General features: G+C 36.0%; 2 long non-coding RNA genes across 4 annotated transcripts; both read right to left on the bottom strand.

Annotated features, from left to right (window-relative positions):
- Window positions 1-1289: 1289 nt before the first annotated feature.
- On the bottom strand, window positions 1290-4319 carry LOC113642682. Its single transcript, XR_003440636.2, has 3 exons — window positions 4256-4319; window positions 2991-3291; window positions 1290-2589 (listed from the first exon to the last, which is right to left on the bottom strand). It is a non-coding gene; the product is annotated as an uncharacterized LOC113642682 (long non-coding RNA).
- Window positions 4320-11017: 6698 nt separating this feature from the next.
- On the bottom strand, window positions 11018-15843 carry LOC113643181. Of its 3 annotated transcripts, XR_007138607.1 has the most exons (8): window positions 15706-15843; window positions 14616-14778; window positions 13839-14006; window positions 13537-13696; window positions 13190-13379; window positions 12533-12639; window positions 11852-11923; window positions 11018-11496 (listed from the first exon to the last, which is right to left on the bottom strand). It is a non-coding gene; the product is annotated as an uncharacterized LOC113643181 (long non-coding RNA). The 3 variants fall into 3 exon arrangements; XR_007138605.1 differs by lacking the exon at window positions 11018-11496 and having other exon boundaries at window positions 11606-11923; XR_003440722.2 differs by lacking the exon at window positions 11018-11496 and having other exon boundaries at window positions 11606-11923; window positions 13839-14003.
- Between the last annotated feature and the right edge of the window lie 4457 nt (window positions 15844-20300).

Below are 20300 nucleotides of genomic sequence, written 5' to 3'. Positions count from 1 at the left end.
TGTGGAAATTTCAAATGCTATCGAAACCTTAAACATAAAATCAAAACTTAATGCATCCACTATCAACAGAGCACAAGAGAGATTTTTTTCTTACTGTATTATAGGTTTATTCATTTGTTTACACTGCAATTAATGAATGTAATGTTCACTTGACAGAGTTTAATTGCGGTCTAAAACAAACCGTGTTTTTACTCTAAAAACTTCTGCCAACTATAGGTGGATTGTTACCTGTAGTAGGGATACATGCATCTGTCAACACGGCAAGTTCTTTACCAGTGTAAAAGTATGTGTGCATACATGTATGGTACAAGGCAATGAACTAAAGTTAGAACTACAATCTTGTCCCAGATGTCCTTTGACAGCTCTTTGGTTTTTCCCATGGTGCTGAGGTTTGAGAGATTATGTTGACAGATGTCTTTTATATACATAGAGTTGTTGTGAGGAGCACTTAAATTATTCTGCGTTCCACATGAGCAGATAACCAGTCTGTGGGATCCAGAATAATTGTTGGTTGATTGGGGATAAAATACTTATTTTACTCCATGAAATTTGTAACAATTTAACACATTTATGTAATTTTTTTTATTGATATTCTATCTCTATCCTATATTCTGTTTCCATCTAATAAATCAATGATTAAAAATGATAGAGGCCTTCATTTCTTTGAAATGGGCAAACTTACAAAAGCTACAGGGGATCAAATAATTATTTTCCACACTGTACACACACACTGCTGAACAGTGTGGAAGAAAGTTGGTCTGAAAAAAAAAAAAGACTGATCCTTAAATGCTTAGAAAAAATACATGGTAAAAATTCAGTTATGTTTAATTTCCACATACACATTGTGATGAGAAAATTTGGGATTAGGATTAAGAAACCCACTTGGTGAGAATCAGGAAAAAACACTTAAATCTGAAGTATAAAAATAGTACTTTGGAGCAATGGAAAAAGGTACGGTGGTGAGTAGAGATCGAGCCTATTCCAGAATTATGGGCACTTCATGTTAAGAAAAGAATGCACCCATTATTGCCACTGTACAATATATAGCCTCTGTATTTAACCCTAAAATCTTCCTTGTAGCAAAACAAAGAAAGAACATTTTTATAAATCGGGGAGTACCCAAAAACTATCAAGTACTATCAGGTAATACAGTCAGATGCATGTTGGCAAAGAAAAACATGACAGTCAAGCAGTGGACTCTTGAATTGAACAAACTTCCAAGTCAAGTCTAAAACAATCCATTTATTCGGTTCTACATAAAATGGTCACACTACAGAGGTGTACCTATTGCAGACATAGTAAAACTCATTCTTTGTGCAAACAATGCAAGTCAGTAAAACTGCAAACGAAATGTTTCTATATTTAGCAATGTGATGAGTTTATTAAAAGAGTAAAATATTTTGCAAAAATAAATAAAATACAAAAAATTAATTTGTTCATTTCTATGGTCACACTCCAGATGTACATAGCAAAATTCTGCAAACATTGTAAAAACTCTAGAAAACATTAATCCATTTAGAACATTTTTAATCACTTTATCTCGAACTTTTCAGGTGACAGTAAACAGTGTGGAACACAAACAACAACGAGTTACAAACAGTGGTGTGGGTAAACGATTACATTTACAGACTGTTCATGGAACTCCAAAACCAGGAGCCTGCATAATTCCCTCCATCATATATTTCTTGAAGGTGTCAAACATTATGTATGGGCAGGCAGAGGATTATGTGGCAGTTTTATGCCTCTGGAAAGATTTTATGTGCTTCAGAAGGAAGTGAATTTGTGGACCATGTGGAAATTACAGGGGAGGCACTACTGATGCTCCAGCTGTAAACTCAAAATACCTTTTCAAGGGTGAATGAGGATCATTCAATCTATCATTTTTAATGGAAAAAGTAAAAATTCTTTGATTTCAGCTTCTTAAATGTTAGTTTTCTGGTTTCTTTACTACTTTCCTTAACTGAATATCTGAGTAGTGGGCAAAATACAGAAGAATGAATATATTGGACTTTGAGAAAAACTGATCAAAAAACTACCACAAATCATTTTATTTATGAAGTAAGTAACATTACTAATGGAATAAATAGTATACCATTTATATCATTTATCATTTAACATTGATATATTTGTCAATTTATTTGACAAATAAAATGTGCTGTGCTAAAGATCAGATCACTTTGACAATGCAGAAACCATAAAATTCCAAACATTTTCAAAAAATACTTTTTCTTGACACTAATTAAAATATTGTAAAGGAGAGATGACAATTGGCTTTGAAAGATACCTTCTGTATATAGATGAACATCGAACAACGTTCTCCACCATGAATAGTACAGGTAAATTAGACAAATAAGTTTGAAAAATGCATCACAGGACATATTATACATTCAACGTGTAACATCTTTAATCTCTCACTTACTTTAACTTTCACTGAAGGTATGGTAAGCTACTTCATCTACCATGGTGGGGGGTTTTGGTAATCCACATATCTGCTGGAAAAGCCTTTCAGAGAAAAAGTATGGCCCAACTCCTCCATGAACGACACAGCGATAAATTTTGCCACAAATGTGTACAGTTTAGTCTGCAAAGCTAAAACAAATAATTCTTACAAAAATGTGTCTTAATGTAGTGATGAGTGTTAGTAGTACAATGACCAACTTTATTGGTATGGCACCTTTCAAAGTATAAGAGAGATCTGTACATTTAAAAACACAAAGCACTGAAGAATCAAAGTAAAACAATGGAGAATAAACAGTTCAAGAGAAAATGGTTAACAAAAGACCATATAAAACAGACAAAAACTAGACAATTACAAAGCAAAATAAAAACCTGCCCAAGAGATTAAAATCATAACAGACAATAAAACAATAAAATCAGACAGGAGAAATAGTTATGGTAAGGTTAGGTTTTTAAAACAAGTCTTCATAAACAAACTTACAAAGGAATGCTGCTAATTGAAAGAAAACAATCAAGAATGTGGGCTTACTTACCGAGTATCAAGACACAACTTCAGTTTTTCTCCTGTCCCTCAAAGATGTTTGACTCATGGATGGCCCTCATCAAAAGCCTTAGGTATACTCTTGTTGGGCCACCTTCATCAGCTGCCCCTTGAGCATTGTCATCTTCATCCACAAACATCCAACATTGCTTCAGGGTTGAAGTGCCTATGTTTGAATGCTTGCCAGCTACACAGGAAAACAATATTCCTGCATACATTTTTGGTTGCTTGTTGGACAGAAGCTTCCATCAACTTTGCTGACAAGTTTTTTCAATATGGTCTGTAGATCAGTCCTGTAACCAAAGACATTGTTTTATTACTGTTACTGTTAACATTTATTATTCAAATGTTCAATATTTCATAGCAATTTTAATCACCTGATTAAAAGTAACAGTATATGAGCATCACACTGTATATACTAACTAAGGTTAGTATATTTAAGTATTTAATGACACTACACAAACAATTTTAAACAAAAAAAAAAACAAAAAACAACTCATACTCGTCCACAGATCTACCATGGTGGGGAGTTTGAGTGAGTGGAAAAATTGTGAAACTGGCTCCCGTTTTCATTAAGAATAACGACTGCCTCCAGGAAATGAAGCAGTGAGTGGTTTTTCATCTTGAGAAATTGTGGTTTCTAGTGGGTGTGTGAGCTGGCTGGAGGGCACAGCCAGTTGTGGCTGAATTGAAGGCCTGATAAACCAGTTTCTTCAGCTCCTGCTGAAAAAAACGGATATAACAGATTTGCTTTTTGCAAGCGCAGGGAAAACACACAAAAAATCTTGGGTACATTACAAAGTAGAATTAAGACATCCAGGATAAATGACTGAGCTGAGCTCAATGAATCCAAAACAAGTGTGTCCAGGCTTAATTGGTTGCACAAAAACCAAGCCAGGATGAGCAGACAAGGATTCATCAAGCCAGATGAAACCAATCCTGGATATGTGCGCGCTCACGGCTCACTCAAACAGACCCGCCACCAATCACAGATTCACCATGGAGCGTCGTACTTTTCCCCTTCGGAGGCACAAATCCTCATGGAGGCATACGAGGAGGTAAAAGACATAATTAAAAAGAAAGGCAACACCGCCACAGTGATAAAGCAAAGAGAAAAAAGCGTGGCAAAGTATTGAAGTATTGCAGACCGCCTGAATGCATAAGTAGTGCACAATTACACACTCACCTCTCCGCTGAAACATCACAATTACAATTCAAATAGTTAAAGGTACCCTTCCACACAAAACCGTTACTTACTTGTATTTTTTGATTTGTGTTGTGTCGGTAATGTGAAAATGAACTGCTACCTCCCCTGTCAGCTCTAGCCACTGAAAAGAAATAAGCGGAGAAATCAGGTTAATTAGAAAAGCTGCTCAGTGTGACGTGGAATTAATCGAGCTCATTACTATTCATGAGCTCTCCCACTTGAGACCACGCCCACAGAATTCGTGTAGCTTAGTGAGTTTCCTATACAGCAAGGATGGCTGAACGTCAACGGGCTTGTGCTCTATGCAGGAATAGAAGTTCAACAATGCACATGCCCAAGAACCCAAAGTTGAGAGTGAAATGGCTTCAGTTCATTTTTGGAACAATGCCACAATAGGATCATTCGAATTTAGTTCTCTGTTCAAAGCATTTTGACCTTCAATGGAATTCTTTTGCAATAATTGAACGGATATCTCGCCGAATGATATGAGCAAAAATTCAAAAAAAGTTTCAGGGTCATATATATTATATATATATATATATATATATACACACACACACACACACACACACATATATATATACATATATACACATGTGTGTATATATATATATATATATATGTAAATATATACACATATATACATACATACATGTATGTATATATACACATGTATGTATATATACATACACGTATATATGTGTGTATATATATATGTAAATATATACACATACATGTATATATACATATATATACACATACATGTATGTATATACACACGTATATATACACATACATGTATGTATATACACACGTATATATACACATACATGTATGTATATACACATATATACATACATGTATGTATATACACATACATGTATGTATATACACATATGTATATACACATATGTATATACACATATACATATGTATATACACATATGTATATACACATACACGTATGTATATACACATACACGTATGTATATACACATACACGTATGTATATACACATACACGTATGTATATACACATATATACGTGTATATATACATACGTGTATATACACATACATGTATATATACATGTATACATATTTCACACACAAATACATATATACACACGCACATATATATATACACATACACACACGTGTGTATATATGTATGTGTGTGTATATATATATATATATATATATATACACATATACACACACACACACGTAATTAGAGCACTGTGGGGTCAGTAGTTCTGCCGGTGTGTTCTGGGGACACCACTTTCCTGAGGTTCTACTCATGTGAAAAAAATCTGGCATGTATAATTTAATTCTGGGAACATAAAGATCACTTGAAATTCTTGATTTAACTGAGTTTCTGTGCTTGTTTTTTTACCACACCTAATGGGGACCTAATTTGCATACACAGAAAATTAACCGATTTTCATGTTATAGTGGGGACATCACTAGATACCCAATTTGCATACACAGAAATTTGGCTGGTTTTTGTGTTGTAGTGGGGACATCACTAAACGTCTCTAATTTGCATACACACACATCAGGTCATTTATAACATCAAGGGGACATGGCTTAATAAAAACAAGTTGAGTATTTAACGCAACTACCTTATGAAAAATTACAAACCAAGGATGTGTAACACTACATGTAAAGAACAGATGACTTGTATTTTCTCTATTTGTCGATTTAAGGACCTCATGAGTTTGAAGAATTATTTACATCAAGGACTGTTAACCAAAACGTCACTAATTGCATACTCAAAATGGCAATTAATCTCTTTTACACAAATATGCATCAACACAATATAGATTACAGACTCTTTTTCTGGAGCTTCCCTTTTTCATTAAATGAAAACCTTTAGATACCAAGGAACCTTTTATGGAAGGAGGTACCATGGCTATTACAGATTTCAAAGCTATAATCTCAAGTCGTCACCCCTTTCCTTCACCAGATATTTTTGAGGAACAGAAAGGACACATGCATGAGGTACTGAACCTTACTGATTTGTCAAAGAATATAAAAATTTTTCCCAGTCATTTTGGCAAGTTACAACTGATAGATGCATCTTCTATTTCAGCTGCTTGAGCTATTTGCATATTGTTCTGTTACTCTTTAGTGAAGTAAAAACAGTCAGTCAAAAAAAAGCCCTGTTTATTTAACATAAGACAACTTGAGTCTTGAGCTTCTTTACTGCCAAAGTCAACAGAAAGTCTCATTAAATTTACTAAAAGCTCACATGTAATATGAATAAACTCTCATATTTAGTGTAATACAAAGCTGTTAAAAGCACAACTCTTATTTACACTTACAACAACATCCAAAAGTAAATGAGTATTCTCTATAACAAGCACTGAACATTCTATAACTGGCTAGGCCTGACTAGCATTTACTTCATAATTAACTAATTACAAATAAATTGCATTCAAGTATTTGGATCAAAAACTTTCAGCAACCAAAATAAAAATTGACCCTTACAATCACCTCAAACCTTGCATACTGCACATTACTTAGTATACACAAATGAAAGGATTTTTTCCAAAACATGAATATGGCCTTAATCTTTATTCATCTACCTAAACTGACTACTCTAAAAAGTGGCAGCTAACAATTTAACAACATTTGCCAAGCTAGCTAGGCTAAACAAATAAATGGGCAGCACATTGGAGCTTTTATTGCCCAAACAAAAGGCAGTGGCAGTAAAATGGAAGGAGGTGGCCAAAAAATTTGATTGGATGCAGTATCAATGTGTAGGTAAGGGTTCTTATAAATATTGAAATACTTGATCTGCTCCTGATTAGTTTATTATGAAATAAATGCTGACTGGCTCATTAAAGTGATAGCCTAGAGATGGAACATAACTTAAAAGAAGAACTAGAAAAAGTACCAAAGTGCCATTATCCATCTTATCTAATCATTCTTGTTTAGATCTCTCTTATAAGCTACAATGTGATTGTAGAAATAGAATTTGACACTTTGCCAGTCTCCATCTTTAAGAGCTAAAGGCTCAGCTGTAATGCAGTTGACAGGCCAACTTCCCTGGGACACGGCATGACATGATGAAAGTCTTCATGTCTCTCCACTGCGGTGACCTCGTTTACTTCCCAAACCTTCCTCTTTTTCAGAGTAGAAGTTTTACCTAAATGAAATAATTAAACATTAGTTACACAGCAAACACACAACCTTATATCTGACGTCAATTGTTGTCTAGCAACTGCTCTCTAATTAGATGGACAGGCGATTCAATACTGTGTTGCATTCTGATTTATTGGCCTTGCATCCTTACACAGTTAGGGCTCTGTTACCTTACTGATGGGTGGCCTTGTACTGGGAGTTTTATGTTGTTTTTTCCAGTTAACTAAAAGTTGACTATGAAATTTTGAGTCTTAAGAATGAAAAATCTTCAGTTCTCATGTTGGGAATTTCTACCAAAAGACAGGATCAATGCATTCATCAGGCGAGAGTCAGGCTACTGGTGGTGAATGTGTAGTGAATCACATTTTCTTGCTGATTTCTTATCACTGTTCCAATGGCCTATACTGTATATCAATCCATGAAGGTTATCAGCCCAACCACTATAATTTTAACTGAAAATAACATGGTTATTGTTTGATCAAATAACATGGTCATGGTCAATGTTATGGTCAAAACATGATATTTGCTGATTATAGCCACCAACCCAGCATCAGCTGTGTAAAATATACAAGATATATACAAAAGAAAAATACATCAGATATATTAAGATAAATCAGATTTATTACCACACTCACCTTTGAAGAGAATTCATCTCCACGGTGTGCACGATTTCAGTGTCCACTGGTGGCACCCTGACATCTGCTTGAGTGTCTGTGGAAAATTTGTGGCAACTCCATGTAAAATTTTAACCATATGTAATTACTTTTTTAAAGCATACTCTCTTTATATTCTATTACAATAAAAAAAAAAAATCAGTGTAACAATAATCATACTATTTATTATTTAAAAAATCCTTACCTTCATGTTCTTCGCATTTCTCACCTTCCTCACTCATTATTTCATCACTGTTTAACACCATTTCCTCTGCAAAAAGTAGAGTGGTACGTTTGTCAGACTTTACACCCCAGCCACTTTGTGTCATGTGTCTCATATTAACGAAATACAGTACTGTGCAAACATTTTAGGCAGGTGTGGGGAAAGTGCTTTCAAAAATAAAACTTAATTGTTTATTTATCAATTAACAAAATTCAAAGTAAATACACAGGAGAGAAATCCAAATCAAGTCAATATTGGGTGTGACTACAGTTTTTGAAGGAACTCAGCAGGTAGGTTGTTCCAAACAAATTGGAGAACTAAACACAGATCTGTGGATGTTGGCTGCCTCAAATCCTTCTGCTTTTTCATGTAATCCCTGACAGACTCGATCAGGGCTCTCTGGAGGCCAAAACCATCACTTCCAGGACTCCTTTTTCTTCACTATTTGGTAGATAGTTCTTAATGACGTTGGCTGTATGTGTGTGGGGTTGTCCTGCTGCAAAATGCATTTGGTCATAATGGTATTGCATGATGGATATCTGCCTGTATTTCTCAGCATTGAGGACACCATTAATCCTGTCCAAATCTCCATTTGCAAAAATGTCTTTTGCTGCTGGCACTGCTGGACGACATCTGATGTCAAACGGAAGTGAGCATGTCTTGTAGTATTTCATCTGCTGCATTAATTTTCCATGGCCAACCACTGCATCTACGGTCCTCAACATAGGCTGTTGGTGCTTCTTCAAAATATCTTGAAACCCCAGTCTGCTTTGGACTATTTGTCTGGGAGAGAACATGCTGATGCTGTAGAACTACCTTGTGTCTTGTTACTGTATGATGTGACATGAGACGGTCTTCCACAGCCTTACCTTAGTAGAAGAGTTTGTCTGTTCCTCACCCACATTTAATCTCCTACACAGCTTTTTTTGTTTCAACCTACATATGAAATTGATGATTAGCACCTGCTTGGTGTTACTGGTTAATCATACACCTGACTCTGATCCTACAAAATCCCTGAATTTGTCCAAGTGCGCTGGTTTGAAGCCAAAGGTTGGTCAAACCAGCTACTGATTTGATTTAGGTTTTTCTTGTTTGCTCACTTAGTACATTCATAAAAATAAATATAATTTTTGAAAGCATCCTTAATTTTAAAGCATTTCTTCACATCTGTCTAAGCCTTTTGTACAGTACTATACTTAAAAATAGAAACCCATGACTGTAGATGAGCAAAATAACAAAAAAAATGTTTATATACTGTACCATTTGGATCAATAGTGATCTCATCCAAATTCTTGCCCTTAAACTGCCCAACTCTTCCTTGTTCTAACACCATAAGCACTTTGCTGACTTTTGCAAGCTGTAGGGTCTTTTCAGGAAGGCGATAGTATTCCCGATGAATTCGGATATCATGTCCAAGAAAGTTTGCTAACTGATCCAAGTCCGTGTCCCTCAGATTTAGGACTGTAGAAAGAGTTGCTGCCTGTTTTCGTAATTTTGTGGATGTAAGTGCATATGGACTATCTGCACCACAATGCTTGGCAAAGTTACGGATGCAGTCCGAGCCTCTAATGCGACATTGCTGTTGGCCGAGCAAAAAGATAAACATTTTCCTTTAGCACACCACAAGTCTCCCTGTTCTTTACGAGCAACTCCAATGCACCCAGCATTTTTGGCGTCAGTAGAACAGGAACTGGACGTCCTCTTTTTCCCCTGATGACAATTCTTGAGAAATGTCTACACAGTTTCTTCTCAACTTCAGACAATGCCCAGTCTACATCAGCATGTGGATCAGGTGTCCCTGGTTAAAAATGCAGATAAAGGCATACTTGATGCCTCTCCCTCTCTGCGGCAGTTGAACAGGATGATTTGGATTAAAATGGTTTTGGCAAGTTCGGACCAGTATTTTGTAGAATACACCGATAACTGCTTGACGCATTCATCTTGTCTTTTGTCAAGGAAGGTGTGAAGCTTTTGCACGTCCTTTGTAAATGGCAACACAGTAGGTGCATTCCACTTTAATTCTATATTTCGTGCAGCTGTTGCAGAGATCAAATCACACCACCGTTCCTTATGCACGTCTTGAAATCCAGTGACTTTCTGTGCCAAGTCAACATCTTTGTTAATCAAAGCTTTAGCTTTTGTAAGCTTACTAAGCTTCATTAGGCTTATTCCAAGTTTTTTTGCAAGTGAAGGTGTTCTGTATGTGTTGGTTTGATAATCATATGCACATGCATGTCTAACAGCTTTAACTGTCTTCATATAGTTCTGTGGATCTAGGAAATCTTCCATTCTTTTCAAAGATGCAACTTTGCTGCCACTGACCAGTAACCTTCCCAGCTCTCGCAACTTCTGTCGGACATATGCCTCATTCTTAGCAGATATTCCACCTTTGTTCAGCAAGCGTCCTCCCACCTGAATGATGCAGCAGTCATTTTTGACAGCAGCTGTGATTTCATCTAGATTCATGTGGCTTACTGTCTTCCATAATGCTTTGCTTATGTTTGAAGATACAGGTTGTGCATATGAACAGAGAGCTTGGACACGATTTTTTCCAGGTCTTGAGATTTTATCTTTAGTGCTCAATTTACAGCTTTTCATATGCCTCCAGAGAACCTTCCGGGTAAACAGCCCTTGGCAATATGCACAATGCATAAATTCAGTGCCTTCTGTTTGATTTTGTGGTTGACTGTACGGAACCAGTTCTCCTTCGCCTGACTTCATTACAGCTGCATTGTGTGCATAGTTGCCTCTGTGTCGAAGATCATTAAAAAACATTTTTCTTTGCATAGAACTCTTTGGAAGCTGGCATCCTTCAGCTACTTCTTTTTCAGTGGAATGCACATATTCCAAATGTCTTGCCATCTTGTTATAAGGTTTGAAGCAAAACAGACAATAGTGTTTCTTATTGTATACCCTACCACCATCATGTTTTCTTTTGACTGAATTTACAACTACTCTTGCATTTTTCTGAACATTTGTTGGACTGATGCAAGCTACATCACTGTCCCTAACTTGAGAATGATCAACTACTTCCATGGTCTCATGACTGCTTTTGTCCATGACATTTGGGGTGGTGCCATCAGGGACAGAACTGCTGGGAAGAACAGGGTCTGTGTCTGACCGACACAAATTTAAAGGTTTAACGATCATGCTACTCTCTGAACTGCTCTCATCACTGTCATCTTTGGAGTTTGGGACATATTCCTCTCCACTGTCTGGAGTAGAATCAAAGAGCTCATCTGAAGTATCAGGAATTAAGTCTTTCATCTAAAAATTAACAACAATTTAGTTAATTATGAAGAATTAGTCCTACACTTTCAATGAGAACAAAGTCAATTCAGTTGAACCTGCACAGTGTTCTACTGCAAACATCTGCCCCTCTATTAATTCCTAAATATTTGCACCTTTCTCAGGTACTTATAATTTTGAAAAGTGTAGCTTTATAATGTCCTAGTCATTACTGACAAATCCTATGCTGTGGAATATTCTGAAACAAGATCTGTTATGAACTACAAAACATGACAACTATAATATATTTAACTATAATTAATATAAATTGATGCAAGTATAATCATTTACATTACAGTATATGATGTGTACCAATTCAACATGAAAACCTTACAAAGACACTTTTGGTCCTCCTTAACCTTGGTATGCACATATCTTATTCATCACCGTCTTCTGATGAAGAATGCTGAAACAAGATTAGAAAATTTAGTGCAACCCAAAAAAGAATTATGTAATATAAAACAAAGTCTGTCCATTGAAAGAAAAAAAATGTTCCATTAACTATAGGAATAAACTTTATTAATTTGGGGTTAGATATAGAACATATCGAAAAACTAATAATTAAGATGTATTTATACACAAATACAAATATACTAGTTGTTTTGTAGTTAATTCTTAAATATGGCAGTAAACAGCTTTAACACATCATGGCCAAATCATACTTTCAGGGGACCTTTAACACAGTTCAGGTTTAAGTGATTTGTGGGGACACTGTACAGACTACAAATATCACTTCCCCCATACCAAGACTATCACACACTAAACACACTAAAACCTGCTTCGTGGGGACTCCGTATGGACGTCACAAATCGACACAATTAAAAATAAGGGGCATGGTTTGGACACTTCAAATGTCACTCAAGTAATAGCTTTCTACACTACGTTTGTCGTCATGTACACCGAAGATGGATTTAAATCATGCTTAGTGTTCCTTGAGACAGTAAGCAGGTGGTAAAGTACAACAAAGAAAGAGAATGCTCTAGCAAACAGTACTACTATGACTGAGATGATGTACCGTTCAGTCACTGATGCACTAGTACCAGTATTATGATCCAGAAGAGATGTAGACTGTGATGGATGTTTTTCTTGGACATTGTTCTCATCAGGGTTGTCTTCCATAACCTGTAAATGTATTGGATATTTGGAAAATTTAGTGCACCCAAAAGAAGACTAGGTTACACAAAACAAAAATGCTGTCCCTTCCCAGAAAAAAAAAATATATATATTTGTTTTTATATAGAAAAATATTTTGGATTATAAATTTAGATAGAGTATTGGGGAAGAGTTACAATTACAATGCATTCAGCTACTCATACACATAGTTCTCTAGTTAATTCTTAAATATGGCAGTAAATTACTTTAACACATCATGGCCAAACCATACTTCCAGGGGACCTTTAACAGTTCAAGATTAAGTGACTTGAGGGGACACAGTTGAAAGGATATGTTTACTTGGAACAATCTCAAGACACTCACACACAACTAACTGAAACCTATTTTGTGGGGACTCTATATAAACTATGAACCAGCAAAATTAAAAATAAAGGACAATATTTGAACACTTCAAAATGTTCATTACAAGAAATGTTAATTATTTCACAATAGGAATTAAGTAATTATGACATCCAGGTTAATATATTGAATATTATGGCAAACTTTGAGAAATAGATACCTTGCTACGCCAAGGCCAGTCTGTTCCTCCATAATCATATGTAATTTCTTGTCCTTGTTTAATGTCTTTTAATGCAAAGAGACAAAGATGTGGCCTCCTATCCACTTCAATCTTCTTCATTCTGCAATTTGGCTGCTTGTGATCATTAACAAGCCTACCAAAAGATCCATCTTCTTTTGCAGCATCAATACTTAATACAGAAGGGTAAAAGAAAAGACAAAATGTTCAGTGCCTGAATTAAGTGGACAGTTGTTGCAGAGGTAATGCACAACTATCGTGTACAACAACAAACATGTAGAGGTAATGTCCAACTATCAACCATAGTACAAATTAAATTATCAGCTTACCACCAAGTTTTTCCCTTCCACTTGAAGTCGAACATAAACACACCACATGCATCATGGTAAATTCTTCTTCTTTGAGACTCGATGAAATCAATCATTTCTCCTCGGTACTCTGCCACAAAATCACCTTTGTCAAATGAAGTTAGAGTGAAGATACCACGCCCTGTTAAAGAAAATACAGCGAACTATTTACTCAGGCAATGTAACAATAGTGATTTTAATACTCATTGGACTGTTTTCATGATTTTGTAAAATCTGTGATTCAGATTTTTTTACACAAAAAAGCATGTTTGTACATATCTTACCTTTCTCTGAACTTATGTACTTCACCTCTAGCTTAGATGTCTTGTCACTCTTGGTAGTGACATAATAAATGGCATCTGTGAGAGGGCTGATCCTTCATGGCATTTTAACTCTACCAGAAAATGTTAGTGTGATTTTTATGAGTTTTTCTTTTCCCAGTGATGTTTCTGCTGATGAAAATATCAAAAACATGTTTGTAAGTGTAATAAAGCACGTTGTTCAGACAGATCAGATCACAGTTACAGCACTGAGTCGCACCACACCAAGATTATTAACAAAACAAATTCATATCTACTAATGAGCTGTGCTTGGCCAGGCTAATAATATATAACTTTTTTTAACAGACCCCATAATTATTTAAATATAGGCCTCTACCAAAGGGTTGCCCAATCAGCTTGTGTTAAATTTTTTAAAAATTGTTAAAGAAATATAATAAGCCAACATGTGGGCTACCAAACGGTTGCACAGAACATCAAAGAATTAAGCTACATTTCTTTGTAAACTTGAAAAATACAAATTAACTATCCGACTGCATGGTGAAGCTAGTTGGATTAAAGTATAAACACCACAAAACATTCCCATTTCAACTATCGGAGTTGTTTTATTATCAGACTTTCTAATGTGCTTGATAGAGAAGCCGTGTGCGAGCTCAGCTGGCAATTAAAGTCCGCTGGCATAACAATCCATTTAACCACTTTACCATTGCTATTAATTAAAAATAACGTGTTGAAACACGCAAATAAAAAGTTACAAACAAAGTACAAAACCAAACAACTTACCTTCGGTTATATTTGGTTTTGAAGAAGTTGGAAAATCTCTCATCAGCGCAATTGGAAACAGCCGTGTAATTAGTTAACCAGTGACCGCGGGGGCAGATGGGTATTGTAGTTCTTATCCTACTTCCGGTGAGGTGTTCACGAACCATTAGCGCAGTCAAAAAAACTACACTCCACCATAACGAGACAGAGATTTCATTTCACCCTTTTAGATTTTAGAAAGCGTAATTTGACACACAGTACGAAAATCGAAAGACTGAAATATGGATTAGTATTAATGACTCATAATGATTTGGAAAAAAATTGTTTTGATTTATAAATATATCTTAACAAGCTAGCTATCTACCAGTTTAATTAGGCTCTCAACATTTTCTGTTTATTTTAACTTACTCAAATAGCCAAATTAATGACAAATTGAACAAAACTTTAAACGTATAGTCTTACCTCTTTGTTTTACAGCTAATACAATGTTTAAGTGGCAGTAAAGCTACTGCGCATGTGCAGATTACGCACGTACCTCTACAAAGTAGGCGGTACCTTAATTTGCATAAATTAGACATGCAGATTGTGTGAAGGTCAGCTAAGCTACACCCCAAAAATCCCGTTTCCAGACTACAGGGGGCGACATAGAGCAAACCGTTCACACACACCTTGTCCAGACCATGACTTATGGGCCAGAACTAAAAAAAACGTGAGGCACCTATTTAAAGCCTCTCTAACATGTTTTAAAGCTTTACCCTTCCGGATACGTGGATGCATACAGCAATATACCTGAAGAAGCCATTCTGCAGCAATTCCAGTTTCCAGCAACTTTGATTGTAAACAAAGTTCCTCTAGCCTAGGCTACTTATTGCACTGGGTGACTGAATAGTCACGCTCTCATATCCTAGCGGTTAGCCAATCGGAGCCAAGCAGCATAGCTCATTGAATATTAATGAGAACTGGCACAAATCGAGCTGAGTCTTCCTGCAGGCTTTCTATACCACACTAGAATGGCTTGAAACAAGGTAACCAAGGCATTTTCCACAAAAAATGTTAGAGTCCATGGTAAACTTCAGACATTGTTAAATCAGTAATTGTGTGCACATCCCACCTTCCGCCAGGTGCAGGACAAAAGAAACTGTTAAAGTAAAAAATTTGTAATGTCTGCAACACTTAAACTCCCATTTTTATCAACTAATTAAAAAAAGCAACGTTTTGACCCTGTTGGGTCTTCTTCAGGCAAATGAAGCACATTTGTCAAAAAAAAAAGGGGGGGGGGGGGGTATATAGGCCTTGCAATGAACTGACCCACCCTGTGATATCAATTAACTTAATTGAGTCTAAACAAGCCTAATAACCACACCCTTTACTCAATTAAAAGAACACGTTCATATAAGAACAATACAATAAAAAACCACTGCAATGGAAGAAGCAGCTCCACACCAGCATACATGCTCAAAAACAACATGAAAACCACCCCACATTTACACAAAAGACCACAGAAAAATAGTCAATAAAAAAATAGACAATTTTTCACAAAAAATGTATACACATTTATATTACATTGTATACATGTGTACAATAGTATGCACATACACCCACCTACACATCTATGCATACATACATACATACACACACATATACACTATATATATATATATATATATATATATATATATATATATATATATATATATATATACACACACATATATATACACACACACATATACATATATATATATATATATATATATATATATATATATATATATATATACACACACATACATACATACATGCATACATATATACACAAACATACATATATACACACAAATACAGTATATACATCCATATCGCCACTCCTTATAAGAATGGCTTTATATCAAACTCTTCATTAAGACCATGGGGAGACATTGTATTTAAATAGTAAATCCAAAATGTTTCACGTTGGAGAAGCCTTTTGTCCTAATCTCCTCCTCTGGACGTTTTATTGACCCGCTCTACCCCAATATATCTAAAGGCGCTGACATTATGCCCTGCTCGTTTAAACTGAGCGGCAACAGGACTACGTTCATCCCCTGTCCTAATAGTATGGAATAAAAACACTGTCAATAATAATCGTACGTAATTCAAAGCATCTGTGTGTAAATTTTAATTTTGCGGAGTTGGATCCCAAAATTTACGGCCACGACAGTTTACAGATACGAGAATTTGTGTGTTTGTTCAAATACAACTCCAAAATGTACGACTATGACAGTTTACACACACAACGCTTGTTTTCAAAACACATCTTTTTCACACATGAAAACTATATATACTATACTATACTATAAACACTATATATAGTGTATATGTGTGTGTATGTATGTATGTATGCATATATGTGTAGGTGGGTGTATGTGCATACTATTGTACACATGTATACAATGTAATATAAATGTGTATACATTTTTTGTGAAAAATTGTCTATTTTTTTATTGACTATTTTTCTGTGGTCTTTTGTGTAAATGTGGGGTGGTTTTCATGTTGTTTTTGAGCATGTATGCTGGTGTGGAGCTGCTTCTTCCATTGCAGTGGTTTTTCATTGTATTGTTCTTATACGAACGTGTTCTTTTAATTGAGTAAAGGGTGGGGTTATTAGGCTTGTTTAGACCCAATTAAGTTAATTGATATCACAGGGTGGGTCAGTTGATTGCAAGGCCTATATATCCCCCCCTTTTGGACAAATGTGCTTCATTTGCCTGAAGAAGACCCAACAGGGTCGAAACGTTGCTTTTTTTTAACTTAATTAATAAAGATGGGAGTTTAAAAGTGTTGCGGACATTACAAATTTTTTAAACTTCAGACATTACCACAAAATATGTGTGGCAGTGCATCTTTAATTCGCATCTCCAAAAACTCAGTTGTACTCTGATTATGAAACAGTTGAATTTTTTAGTTGGTATGTGTGCTTTTAATTTTGGTTAAATATGTCCTGTGGTGGCAGAGGAATTGTGGGTTTTTTGTGTTCAACTTTTTTTTATTATTGATTTGGTCTCTTATGATGTTTGTGCTGTATATTGTGTGTAATTACAAGCAAGCATCAGTTGATGTGTATGGATTTGTCCTGCATTTATTTCAGTGTGCAGACATGTGGGGTGAGTTATATACAGAGCTTTGAATGTGTATTTATCCTTTTGTTGTATAATCTTTGATTCTGTGCTTTCCATCTTGTAGAGTCACTGTGTGACTTCAGTTTTGAAAGGAGCTGATGGTTTACCTGCATTGTTTTATCCTTGTTCAGTAAAGGAACATAATGTTACACTTTGTGTTTTTATATTTATATGGAATGTGTATTTTATACGACAGAGTATTAGGGAAACACTGAGGAAGAAGGAAAAAGTCATAAATATGAGGCTGGTTCTTTCTGCGGAAAAGATGCATATTCTTTTTTACAGTCCCGATACTTATGACGATGCTGATGTGCCAAAAGATTACTGTATGTCCTTGTTTGTGAAACCATACTGAAGAACAATTCCAAGAAATGCCCCACAGCTGTCATTTTAACAACTGTCCTTCTCGAAAACAACGGGTTACGGTATTATGACTTCATTCTCGAAGTCTGTCTTTTTTTTCCTCTGTGGCCCTAATATTCTATCATTTTATATATAGCCTTATAGCCTATGGGAAACTTTAAATTATCTAATGATAGCAACATCTAAAAATCATCATCTATCCAAATTGATTGAAATTAATGATCACAAACGTTTAAATAATGACAGTGGGTCTATTTATGTGATAACAATGTATGGTGGGCAGTGGAATAACTATTGGTTTCCGTTTGTGGTGACTGCTGACTGACATAAGGGATGAGATTAAATAGATGATGGAATTTAGCCTGGTCTGGAGCAGGCTAGCTCCACAGAATAAATCTCCATGGTCATTTATACCATAACATCCTACTGCCCACTATAATCCAGCTTTAGTGCAACCGGATCATGGACAAATTGAGCCAAGGATCACCAAGATATCCCGGCTTAATCCCTTATCCTAGTTTTGTGGAATAAGGCTGAGAAGCACTTGTTTACCAGATCTGAAACTGCATTTTCTTCAGTCACTTTTGAGATCTCATCTTATAAACATTTTTATAAGTCCTTTTATAAATACCAATAGGGGCATTAGCGATCTGCAGAATGCTCACCTTGAACGATTGTTTATTATTGCTGGAGATTTCAATCATGCGAATCTCAAATAAGTGCTACCTAAATACCATCAATATGTTTCAGGACATTGCTACAGGATGGGTGAACACAGTGGATATTGTTTACACAAACATCACCAGGGCATACTGTGTAGTGCCCCATCCCCACCTTGGCTACTCAGCCCACATCTCTGTTGTGCTAATTCCTGCTTACAGACCACACATCAGACACTTCTGATAAAGCAGCTGAAAACCTGGCCAGCAGGAGCCATCTCTGCTCTTCAGGACTATTAAATGCACTTACTGGAACATGTTCAGGGATGCTGCAACAAACTGTGATTTCATCAACTTGGAGGAGTACACAGAATCTGTGACCAGCTCCATCGGCTGGTCACTGATGTAGGACCAGACAACATTTGTGGAAGTGTGCACAGGGAATGTGCAGAACAGTTCTGACATCTTCAAAATCTTCCTGAGCTTCAGTCCAGCATTCAGCGCAATCCCTTTATTCTGATCACTCTAACGACTCACGACTGTGTAGCAATGCACAATGCACTTGAATCACATCAACAAGTTCGCTGATGACATGACTGTGGTGGTCTTATAGGCAAGTCAGCATACAGAGAGGAGGTGCAACAGCAAACTCCCTGGTGTAGAGCCAAAAACCTTTCTCTGAATGTGGATAAAACTGAAGAAATGGTTGTTGACTTCAGGAGAGCACAGAGTAACCATTATTCGCTTAATATCGTCATATTCTCCGTAAAGATTATCAAGTGCACCAAATTCCTTTATGTTTATCTGGAGGAGAACTTCACCGTCACTCAACACCATCCCAACATCCAGAGGTGTCAAGTAATGAAGTACAAATACTCTGTTACTTTACTTAAGTAGCAATTTTGAGTATCTATACTTTAATAGAGTAATTATTTTTTAGCATACTTTTTACTTCTACTCCTTACATTTTCACACAATTATCTGTACTTTCTACTCCTTACATTTAAAAATAGCCTTGTTACTAATATTTCATTTCGGTTTGTCATCATTCAAAAAACCTATCAACATAAATCGCGTCATCCGGATATAGTGAATGTGATTGTGGTTGGATGAGAAGTATAAACATATACCATTCCAACACCCTATTGATTTGTACGCGAACCATCGCACCTGCACATGACACAACTCACGTAACACTTCAGTTACCGTGACGCTGGATATAGCAGACGGAGGCAAGTACGAAGATGTCGTGGCAGAGGCTTAAAACTCAATGTCTCAACAACCAGCACCAGTGAGGAAGTTGGTAGCCAGGAAGACCAACCAACCCCAACCCTTATACATCCCTGGAAACAGAAAACACAGAGTTTCCCTCATTTCAGGGTTAACATCCTCAGAGTTTTCACTTAACCTGCTTTCTGAAACAGGCTCCTGGTAACGTACTAATAATGATAAATTTGCGATGTTTGCTATGGCTGACTTGGGTAGATGCCAATGGTTTGCTTGCTACCAGTAGGCTATGATTCAAC

The sequence above is a fragment of the Tachysurus fulvidraco genome, chromosome 2 (assembly GCF_022655615.1).
Source record: "Tachysurus fulvidraco isolate hzauxx_2018 chromosome 2, HZAU_PFXX_2.0, whole genome shotgun sequence".
Lineage (NCBI taxonomy): Eukaryota > Metazoa > Chordata > Actinopteri > Siluriformes > Bagridae > Tachysurus > Tachysurus fulvidraco.
This window is presented reverse-complemented; position numbering and strand designations above follow the sequence as displayed.